At 37.0% G+C, this 12,501-nt stretch overlaps 2 pseudogenes; one reads left to right on the forward strand and one right to left on the reverse strand.

Annotated features, from left to right (window-relative positions):
- Positions 1 to 416: 416 nt before the first annotated feature.
- Positions 417 to 4,932, forward strand: LOC119588050 (annotated as a pseudogene).
- Positions 4,933 to 8,474: 3,542 nt separating this feature from the next.
- LOC119588060 overlaps positions 8,475 to 12,501 on the reverse strand; it is a 6,188-nt pseudogene continuing 2,161 nt past the window's right edge.

The raw sequence follows: 12,501 nt of genomic DNA on the forward strand, positions 1-12,501 counted from the left end.
GTTTTATCTCGTATATATAAGGGTAAAGCAAATCCTGTGACTGGTTATTGGGGTCATCAAACTTGGTATTTATGCGCAGTTTACATATATCTATGTATGCAGTTTTTATATGGAAAAAAACAGACCCACCACAAAGAATATATACTACAAACACCCATGAATTTAATTAATTTGTTTCCATGCTGATTTAGCGACGTGCATGGTCTTGAACTTTCTTGAATGGAAGGGCTCCAAAATTGTTACAACCTTAGTCTTCAATCTATTTATATGAGCATATTTATGTAGGCCAAATGTGAAAGATAAAGAAATTGGGGTACAAATAAAGACAAAGAGATAGAATCGAGACAGAAATAGCTCTGACGCGAAAATTTAAGCGGGAGATAAAAGCCATACTGGTGGGTTGATTTTTCAAGAAGATGTGTTTGCGGGACAGTAAACCCGGAGGCCCAGTCGTGGTGCAAGCCGGGGCGGACACTGCCCCAAAAACCCAAAGTGGGCCGTGGCGATCAGTGCGCCCGGCCCCAGCGGGGGCAACATTTGGGTTTTCTGCCGTCCGTGAGTATTTGGTCTCTGCGTTTTTTTCTCAGAGACAGACATTAATTACAAATGTTCTTTTTAAAACAATACTCAGAAACTTTAAAACACAAAAGTAATGGTTAAAAAGCTCGTGGATAAATAGGTCAATATATTGCAATATAACATAGGTGTGTAGAATATCCATATATGTATAACAATATATATTAAATATATATATATAAATATATATATAATAATATATATATATATAATATGGTGTTGTGTGTGTTGGTGTGTGGTGTGTGGTGTTGTGTGGATGTGTGTGATGGAACTAGTCGTAAAAAACTAAAACGAAGAGAGGAAAAACCTGACGAATGGGATATAAAAATAAAAGTAACTTTTGTACCTCTTTTGGAATCCTTATAAACGAAAAAAAATTTCTTTTTGGGGATGTTACTTCGTCGAACTCTAAAATTTACGTTCTGTTCATTTCTTTGGGGCATTTTTTCCTTTTATTTGTGTAACATTACATTTTTTAGGTTGGTTCACACATATAATAAGTTTTTTGTTTTTATGAATAGTTTAAATATGCCCCTAGATGTCACCCTTTTCGGTCTTTGAGCAGATGAACATCTGGCAAACGAAAAAACGGACAGTAGAAGGTTCCGATTTTTTTCAGATGCTGTGTCCTGTGGGATCGCCGCCTCAGGATGATCTGTACCCGGGGATGGCGGATTTGACTCCCGCTGGGCTTGGGGCCCCTTGCGAGGTGGGCTCGGGGGTTCGTGACGTACACAAGCATGTAGCAATTTTGGGTTTTAAATGAAAATAGAAAAGATATTGGGGATAGATCAGAAAACTTTAATGGTGTTTCGATAATCATTTTTAGCATGGAAGCTTAAGTCATTGGTCCTTTTCCGTTTTTAATGTGAAGATCCCCAAAAAAAAAAATTATTTTTTTCGTTTTTGCAAAAAGACAGGGTGAGAGGAAAAAATCCCATTACACGCGCGGGTTTACTTTTACACCGGAGAGACAGTCGATTTATTGTGTCTAGTGCTACCCGTCAAAAAAAAAAAAAAAAAAAAAAAAAAAAAAAAAAAAAAAAGAAAACCCAACAACCTGTCACCCCCCCTTCAATGCAACTTTATTTAAATTTTCTTATATTAATCTCATTATGGTATGCATTTTTTTTTATCATTTCTTTCATAAGCATTTTAAAATTATTGGTTTTATTATGTGCACAGAATCATCTTCCCGGGAAAAAATTGGGGATGGATGTTTCCTTTAAAGAGGGTCCCCAGAAATTTGTTTCGTAAGTTGATTTTTTGTATTTTTATAAATTTATAATTTAATAAAATTGGGCAAGATAAAAAGATAACACAGGCGACAACATGATGTATATTAATGTATATTATATATATATATATTTTTATATATATATATATATTATATATTATATTAAAATATAAAATATATATAATATAATGAGAAAGAAATTTAAAAATTTTTTTTAGGGAAACAAGCTTAAAATATATCCTACACTACAAAGACCCCTACTACACAACCACTACAAATACTAGAGTAAAGTAATGAGTTTAAAAACAAAGGGGTATATAATTAACAAAAAAACCCATATGAACATGCATTCAGGTAGTGAATATTTTAAAATATGCAATTCAAATGCGTAATAAAAGTATTTAAAATATCCCTCTAAATAATGTATACGCAACAGCTAAAACATTTTTTTTACAGTCTGTACACTTTATCAGTTGAAAACTTTAATTTCCCCCCGGTCTGCCAAAATTGAATCTAATAAAGGGAAAAAAGATCCTATTAAATTATATGCTAAGTTGTTTAAAAAAACAAATGCGGTATTTTTGGGTAGCTTTTTATTTAAAATAAATATTAATCGTGAATTCATTTATTGTATCATATAAATATATAATGTTTTAAAAACGCAGAAAACAAGAAAGCGAAAAACCCAAAGGGAAAGGAATAAAAAAAATCTTTTGACAAACAATTTAAAAAAATTTTCACAAAAAAAAGAATGGGAATCGGATTCTTAAATAAATAAATTTATACACGTGAGACGATGTAGCATGACCTAAGGGAAATGAATACATATAAACTTGACAAGTCAATAAAAATGGGTTTAAAAAATCATTGAAAATAAGGAGCTCGCACATAAGGGAAATATTTTGTTGTGATAATCACCTTTTGTTAGCGACGCCCCGCCCCCACCCCTCCCCCACCCACAACGTGGAGGAGAGCGAGGCGCTGGGTCAGGGGGTTCGCTCGGACCTTAAAACGACACCCCCCCACCCAAAAAAAAGATGCCCCAAGTTGTACACCACGTGGGGAACAAGTGCCTCTCCTTCTTTACTTCGTCAAGGAAAAACTTGGCATTGCCGTTATGTCCTGTCTTGTTTGCATTCCTTGTGTATATTGCTTTCAGCTACTTTAAAGGAGAGAAAACTTTTTTCTAGTTTCATGGAGCTATATTTCTAAAACTAGATTTCAGATTAAGCTTATGAAAAATACAGAGTAAACTGGTTTTGTGAAAGAAGGAATGATCAACCGGGATTGCTTATTCACTAAACGATTATTGGTCACCACTGATGCGTTCTTTCACTGCCTTCTCTAGGTCGGCTGGGGAGAAGGAAGGGCCCTGTGCTGGGCCCATCGGCGGGGAGTTGGTTCTCTACCCTTCTGCCCCGACGGGGAGTTCGCTGCCTTCTGAAATACCTGCGGGAGATAGGTGAGTCTTGCTTTTCTTTAATGAAGTAGGTAGACTTTATGTATATACACACACGCAGATATGTATATATTTTTATATATATTAAAATATATATTATATATATATATATATATATATATATATATTATATAATATATATCTGTGTGTGTTTTAATAACCGTCTCCAACACGAACTTGCCACTCCAGGAACATTACTCCCGAATAAGCAGCACCCCAACTCAACAAAAGGAATGTGCCACTAGGGTCTACTAGCTTATAGACATCGCATATCATACCAAGATGGCGATGTCTTTGTCAGAGGTACTGAGATATCTACGTAAACTTGAGTGTATCGAAATGATATAGATAACAACCTTGCCGGACTACGACTCGATCCCCTGCCACTCTAGATATATGACCCAGAATGGGCAGTACTAAAGCAACTGGTCGTGTGGTCCCAGGTTGGTTTAGTACTTTTCATATTGAGCCATATATTTGGATTAGTAGACGTTTGTGTCCTTACCAGGAACGTTTCAGTATTATTCCACCTTATACACACACTGGTATATATATGTATGACTATATGTGCGTATGTATGTGTATATATGTATACACATACCTGTATATAAATACATGCACATACATATGGACACCCACGTACAGTATGTGTGCATTTATATATTCACGCACGCGTACACACATATATCTTAATATACTGATGGACTTCACCCTGCTTAATTTGCACTTTGCTTCATAGGGATGACGACGGACTTCTGGGTGGGAGGCCGGTACACGAAGGACACCGAGGCGTGGACGTGGCTTGACGACGCCCCGATGGACCTCGGCTCGCCCTACGGGGCCGTCAGGTGAGGCAGGGTCACGGGTCGGGAATGCGACTCACTCGATCGTTAAGTCTTTAAAACGACCTTCTGAAATCCTAAAAAAAAATGTACTTAACTTTGGCTCATCGACAATGGAGAAAAAAAAGTTCAGTTGATGCATTATATGACACGATTTACAGAAAAAAAAACTAATTTTAGTAATATCAAATGCCATTGGAAGCACATTTCTAAAATTCTTTGGGTTGAAAGCGCGCACATGTGAATCAGTGAAAGGATAGGATAAATTAATCCAAACTCATTACACACTGCAGTGACGTTCCTTTCCCTCGCAGACACACGGATAGTTGCAGCAGCCGCCAGCAGGAGTCAGCGCAAGACGGCAAGCCTGAGGACGTCGCCTACTGGACCAACACTTCGGCCTGCTACCACTACGAGCAGGCGCCGCGGCGCGACTCCCACGAGCTCTGCGCCGCCGTCACCTTCCGCCACTACTTCTACATTAGCGACGAGGACTGCCTCAGCGTCAGGAGCCCTCTGTGTGAACATGTTCCCAGCACCGCTCATGACCTCACGCTCGCTAGCAATCCATAAGCATTGTAGTACTTCAAGAACCCTTTTTGACTTCTCATATTTTTATCATGAATCAGTTATGCTTTTAATTTTGTGAAACGGCTACATAAGAATTTATTATAGTATAGACTTAGTACAAGATAACTTTTGAAGGATTACAATTCAGTTGGATATCATGAAACTTTACTGTATATTTAGTTATAAAATGTTGATATAAATATAAGCAAAGTACATGAATAATAAATATATACATACATATACATGGTATATGTACTATATACACACATGCATATATATATCCCGAGTGTATACATATATATATATAAAATATATATATATATATATATAATATATATAATATTAATATATATATATATAAAGAGTATATAGAGAATATATAGAGATTATACACACGCACGCATAAATTTCAAGAGTCTGTGGGATTGTTAGATAACGGCCGTATTCGCTGGTTTAGAAGAAATATTTACGTAATTACACAGGCCTCTAACACGAGCACATTATCTTTTACTTGGTGCATTCTAGAAGTATACCATGTACTTTCTAAAAAAAATGTAGAAACACGTCCACAAAGTTTCATTTTATTAGAAAAAATATGCTTGATTATAATAGGGAAAGTTCCAAAACATATAGTTTCAGTTAGTGTTTTGTGAAATTTGTTTTATAAACCAAAAGAATGAGATCGCTTGACTGTCTCTTTAGCATATTTATGCTCACTTGCTATTTTACAACCCTTTCGTCGAGGCCACCTGTATTTTTAGAGGCCCTTTTTTCCTTCTCTTCTGTTGAGCAACGGCAAGTTTGGTGAGTATCCACCATTGTCAGTGTTCACACGCAGATTAACAGCGTGCGCTCGTGTCCTTTGAAGTACACAGTACACAAGAATACGGGGTACACTGCAGAAAGTGCACGATAATTATATTCTTCTGTGACAGGCCCTTCGCAGTACGCAGTAAGTAATCTAAGGCGTCGAGCTTTTCATTGCTTCCGCGTTACGATAATAAAACTGCCATAAACGTTAATTGAGCCAGAATGTCGATCATTAATATCGAACGGCAGAAAATTTAAACTGAGATGTTATTATATCTATGTTTAAATATACAACATATATGCCATCTGTTATATGCAAGTTAATAACAGGTGAATGTATGTTTTGCTTATTAAAACCACAGTCTGTTATCCTCTTCTCGCTCTCGTAACGACTAAACTGCACGACTATCAAAAAAAGACTAGGAAATGCCCCCTTAAAATAAGTCAATTGGTGCTGATATGGATCATGGAGCTCTTCACTATGGCTTAACAACAATATTCCAGTCAGCATGAAAGAAATGATAAAGGAGAAAGTGAATGAAAAAAGAGACATTCCCAACACTCTCAACTTCTCAAGCGAATTAGAGGACGAGCCGTGGGAAGTAGAGTGTACTTGACACATGGTATACAAAAGAATTAAAGTAGAAGTGGGCTGAACATACAGCTGCATATGAAGTTAGCAAATGGAGTATGAAGCTGACTGATCAGACCCCAAGTAGTAAGCGAAGACCAGAGGGAAGGTGGAGGGATGGCACAGCCCCAGTAGTAGTAGCCATAGTAGTAGTGAGAGAGGTAGAAGCAGTAATAGTCGTAGTAGGCCAGGGATCTGCCGTGGTATCATGCCATGAAAGAGAGGGACAGGAAGATGTTGGCATATGAAGGAAAGTGAAGGCTAGGGAGGAGAGGGAGGGATAGGAAGAAAATGGAGGAGGAGGAGGAAGGGAGGATGTTCTTGTGTGTGCATACTTACAAGCTCACACAGAAGCACGCAGACACGTAAATAGCCGCACAAAACATCATTGTAACTAATTTATTAATCAACTAATCTACTATCATTGGTATCGTTATTATTATATCATTATATAATCATTATCATTATAGTTAATAGTTATCATTATTTCTCTTATTATCACTATTATCATAATTATTGTCATTTTTGTTATTATTTTTATTACTGCTATTATCATTCTTGCCATTATTATTATTACTGCTATTTTTTATCATTATTATCATAATTCATCTCATGCTTTCTCTTTGACATACATCAAGTCATATGATTCTATGTTGAATTCATCGAGTTACCGGAAATTACCTTGCTTTAATCGCTTCTGTATCATCTCATGGCCTTATTAAGAACTAAAATTTAAATTTTCTTGGATTTTCTTTTCAAGCAATTCATTTATGCACTTATTCTATCATTCCTCTCACTCACTCATTACTCTAACTCACTTGCGCAAACACAAGACACTGCGATTTCCCACGTGCCAGCTACAGTAATTTTCGCAAATATTTCCTTGCAAATGCAATGGGGATTACTGTGGCCGAAATGCTTTTAAAGACTGATTAAATGCCAATTGATGCATGGTAATGGCGTCTGCATTGCCTGCAACCCATGATTTCCCTCGTCCTAAATTTTTACAAGTTGACGAGTATTTACATAATACCTTATTTTCTGTATTGTATTTTCTCTTCTGGAAAAAAAGGAAATTTAAAATAAACACAAAGTGCGAAGATAGGAAAAAAAGTTTTTTTTCACACACATATGTATAGATGTATGTAAAAACCGTAGTGCATGGTAGTTTCTACTACGTACTAGGCTTATCTTTTGGAGTGTGTGTGGGGCGTGAGTGCCCACTGGGGATGGCTAGTGCTGCAGGTGTTTCCAACGTCGCCTGAGGACAAGGATAATGATAGATAAGTAAAGGAGTTAAAACAACGGGAGGGGGGGGTAAAATTCAGAATATGAAAGGGGAGAGACTGAAAGCCTTTTTCATGCCTGGATCATAATTAAGGTTGCAAAAGATCATGTGAACAGGCATCTGAGATTGAGGATCGTTTAGTATTCTGGGCTCAATCAAATTCATGTCAATTAATTTGCTATGGTACTGAATCACTGTAAAACGCGACACTTCAGAGTATTTGATAGTGCGAAGGGCCGTCACATAAGAATAAAATTATCGTTGAGTTTCTAGTGCACAGCGTGGGTTTTTGACATACATTGTGTATTTTATATGAGACACGTGCACGCAGTTAATCTGTATTGAGAATGAGAATGGTGGGACACTGACCTATCACAGTATTGCCCGTATCTTGCCTTCGCTCAACAGGAGAGAAGGAAGAAGGCCTCAAAAATGTCGATGATTCGACGAAGGCTTGCAAGAAGACAAGCGAGTGCAATTTTGTTCAAAAGTGCAGTTCAGGGCGGCGCTTATTAGTTTCAATGTTTTTAAAAAATGTACATCGACCGCTATTTCACACAAACTTTAGGAGTAATTATGCGAAGCAATGTTTGGACTTGCCCGTTATAATCAAGCATACCTAATAAAACAATGAGTCTTCGTGGACAAGCGTTAGCATGTACAGAACTATAGAATGTACACGGTAGACTTCTTGAATGCATCAAGTACAAATAATGTACTCATGTGATAGGGCCCTTTAAATTACGTACGTATTACTAGCTAATTAATGATATCAAAATTTCTCCCAAACTGGCCCATTAACTAAACACACACAGAATGTTATGCATGTTTATGCATCTCTCTATATAAATATACATATGTATGTAAAACACAAATATATACATATGTATGTCTATACACGCATATATATATATGTATACATATATATATGTATATATACATACATACATACATACATATACATATACACAGACACACGCATATATAGGAAAAAAATATTTATACATTTATATCAACAGTCTACAAGTAAATATACAGTAATTGTACAACAAGAAGTTTCATGGCATCCAACTTAATTGTAATCCTTCAAAAAGTATGGAGAATTAAGTATTTTTGTATTAAGTCTATACTATAATCAATTCTTTGTAGCCGTTTTCACAAGATATATGTCAAATTAAAAAGCATAATTGATTCATGAATATGAGAAGTCAAAAAGTGTTCTTGAAGTAGTACACCGCTTATGGATTGCTAGCGAGCGTGAGGTCATGAGCGGTGCTGGGAACATGTTCACACAGAGGGGTCCTGACGCTGAGGCAGTCCTCGTCGCTAATGTAGAAGTAGTGGCGGAAGGTGAGGGCGGCGCAGAGCTCGTGGGAGTCGCGCCGCGGGCCTGCTCGTATGGTAGCAGGCCGAAGTGTTGGTCCAGTAGGCGACGTCTTCAGGCTTGCTGTCTTGCGCTGACTCCTGCTGGCGGCTGCTGCAACTGTCTGTGTGTCTGCGGGGGAAAGGAACGTCTCTACAGTGTGCAACAATAAGGTGTGGATTAATTCAGCCCGTCTTTTCACTGATTCAAATGAGTGCACTTTTAACTCGCTGATTTTTAAAAATATGCCCTTTGGTAGCGCGTAGGCCAATTATTACTGACGGATTTTGAAGTTGGACATTTTTTTCCGAATAAATTAGTCGCTAGAAAATACTATATAACATAGAGGAAGAAAACATAAGCCACTTAATGTAAAGGGGACGCTAGGAAAGCTGAGGGTCAGATGACCCGTTAACTCTGCCTCACCTGACGGCCCAGTAGGGCGAGCCGAGGTCCATCGGGGCGTCGTCCAGCCACGTCCACGCCTCGGTGTCCTTCGTGTACCGGCCTCCCACCCAGAAGTCCGTCGTCATCTCTGTTGTAGTCGTAAGAATTCTTTTTTTTTTTATAATGGCAGGGTCATGTTGGTCACCTTACTGTCATAGACATGCAGTATGTGTACCCTTTCTGAATACGTAAAACACTACATACATACATTATATACTGTTTTTAGTCACACAAGGCAGATACATATGCGCACAAACATACACCTTTCCCCTCACTCATATATATGTGTGTATGTACAAATATATATACACAAATACATATATAGGTATATAACATCCCTCCCTGACCAGAACTCGAACTAGGTTACTCCGGGTATGAAACTGGAGGATTAGTACTAAAACCAACCATTTCCACACGACCCACTAAAAGGAGTGTGCAACTGGGATCTCACTAGCTTTATAGACATGACCTATCTAATCACACTAGAGTACTGATAGCGAAGTTTTACACACACTGCCCGTGGGCACTCGGTGGAAATTGATTTGGCAATTCAAATTCTAAGTCAAGATGACTGAGTTATACTTATGAAAGTTTGGGAATAATGCAATGCCGCATGATATCACTTATAATATTTCATCATTCAGTGGAATTTCGAAGACGAAACACCGAGGTTTCTCACGTATCTCCCGCAGGTACTTCAGGAGAGCAGCGAACTCCCCGACGGAGGCCGAGGGATAGAGAACCAGCTCCCCGCCGATGGCCGAGCACAGGGCCCTTGCCTCCCCCCAGCCGACCTAAAGAAGGTGATGAAGGAAGGTGAGGAAGGACGCAGATAATGGTTGCAAACTCGTTGACGACTACATAGTATATAGAGACTCCAGCTGGTCAGTTTAATTTTCTCCACTGTGCCAGTTCATTCCGTGTCTAAGTTCTGGCTGATGCTAGTCTATATATGGAATTGGGAAATTTCTTTCATTTCCTTTATAGAGACGTAACACGATATTCATAAAAAAAAAACTCGACAAAACAAAACAAGAATCATTACAAAAAACTAAATAATTTTGTTACAACAAACTTACCTCAGTGGTTACTAAACTTTTCCGGGCTGGCGCTCCTTTGGCTTGCAGGTGAATTCCTGGCGCCCCCCACTCATACACACGTACGAACATACACCTTTTTGGTATGGTTAAAAAATGTATTTCACAAATAAACAATTCAGTTGACTAAATTTTTTTGCTGTTTTGTAAAAAACAAAAAGTTACTTATTAACTGCTATCGCCATCCTGTCGCCCCTCCCACCGCCCCTTTTTTTGCCTCATTACCCCAGGAGCGGTACCGCCCAGTTTGGGAATCAGCGATTTACCTTGACGAAGTAGAGAAGAGAGAGGCACTTGTTCCCGACGCTGGTGTACAGCTTGGGGCATCTTGGGTGGTGGGGGGTGTCGTTGAAGGTCCGAGCGAACTTCTGACCCAGCGCCTCGCTCTCCTCCACGTTGTTGGGTGGGGGAGGGGTGGGGGCGGGCGTCGCTTGAAGGACGGAGACTTTATTTTTTTAACAAGAACTTTTACCCATTTATCGAGCTGTCATGATCTCCAACTTCCTTTATCCGCTTCAGAATGATACGTTCATAGGCATTAAAAACCCTTTAATTTTGACATGTTTTTTTTTCTTTTTAGTATATTGATTTTGGGGGTTTTGCAATTTTGAAACTCGAAACATCGCCTGACAATAAAATCCCTTTCATTAAAACATATTAGGCAAATGAATCCATAAAATTACCAAAAGGAATTATAAAAAAATGGAATCTAAAGGGAAGAAACTTATTTTTGTTCTTGTGGTGTTCAGGCTGCGATATATTACTTGATAAAAAAGTTTCACGTACCTACAGACACGGTCAGAATAAATGAATGCACACCAGACACACACACACACACACAACACACACACAAATATATATATATATATATATATATACATATATATATATATTATATATATTATATATATTATGTATATATATTATATAATATTATATATATATATATTATGTTGCCCATGTTCATTGCGACAGATGTTGTATGGATATAACTGAGAATGATATTTCACAGTTGCAGAGAAGTATTTAACTGTTTTCGATTATTTCATCGTCAGAAATATATGACAAATGTATTTCTAATGAAGATATAATCCAAACTGGTCAGATACATATTTTGCACTGTGAAGATATTCATTCTCATTCATACTTTTTATATCTATCTATATCTCTCTGTTTATCTGTCTCTCTATGAATCTATATATGTATGCGTGTGTGTGAAAATATACAAATGTATAGAGATCTTTATTTATCGTTTATCTATATAGAATCATATATATTTTAATATCATTTTCTATATAACTACATATCTGCCTACCTATCTCACTATATATGATAAAACATATGCACATATATACAGAATGCACATCACACACACACATATATATCAAATATCTATCTATATATATACATATATATCTATATATATATATATAATATATATATATATATATATATATAGATATATACATAAAATATATATAAATATATATATATATATATATATATATATATATATATATATATATATATGAAAAATAGTAAAAATTCATTTTATTCGTTTATGCAGGATTTCGTCGCATTTTATGCCTATAAGTGCATTTTGAGAATAATTGCTTCCACCTGGAAACGTTTTTATGTTATGTAGATTAATTTAGTCTTAATGATATAACAAAGTTTACCCACTTCCTTAGTTTCCATACTTACTGGTGTAGTGGTAGTGGTAGTAGTGGTGGTGTGGTAGAAGGAAATACTCTAGAATTTCCCTAAAGAATATTGCCAATTAAAGTACAATTACCTATTAAATAGAAGACTTTGTAACACGCAACAATATACACATACACAATTTACCCGATATGTAACTATATCAGAGCTTCCCAATTTCTATTTTTTCATTACGAATCGTTACCTTATCAACTATTCACTTGTGCCAAAATTTCAGTTATTACGTTGCAGACGATCGTCTGAGTTGTCAGAACAGTCCTGTATGCCATACAAGTTTTTTCATTATATACTCTCGTTGTAGCACACCCAATGATCCCAAGAGTAATGTAAGCTAAGTAAAAAAAAAATGATAATGACAACGGCTTAATACTAATATACGTATGTGAGTATTTCCCGAAAAGCACAATCAACAGCAGCCTGCGACCCACTCCGCTACAGATCCAAGCCCATCAGGGAAAA

This window comes from Penaeus monodon, chromosome 3 (assembly GCF_015228065.2).
Source record: "Penaeus monodon isolate SGIC_2016 chromosome 3, NSTDA_Pmon_1, whole genome shotgun sequence".
In the NCBI taxonomy this organism is placed as follows: Eukaryota; Metazoa; Arthropoda; class Malacostraca; order Decapoda; family Penaeidae; genus Penaeus; species Penaeus monodon.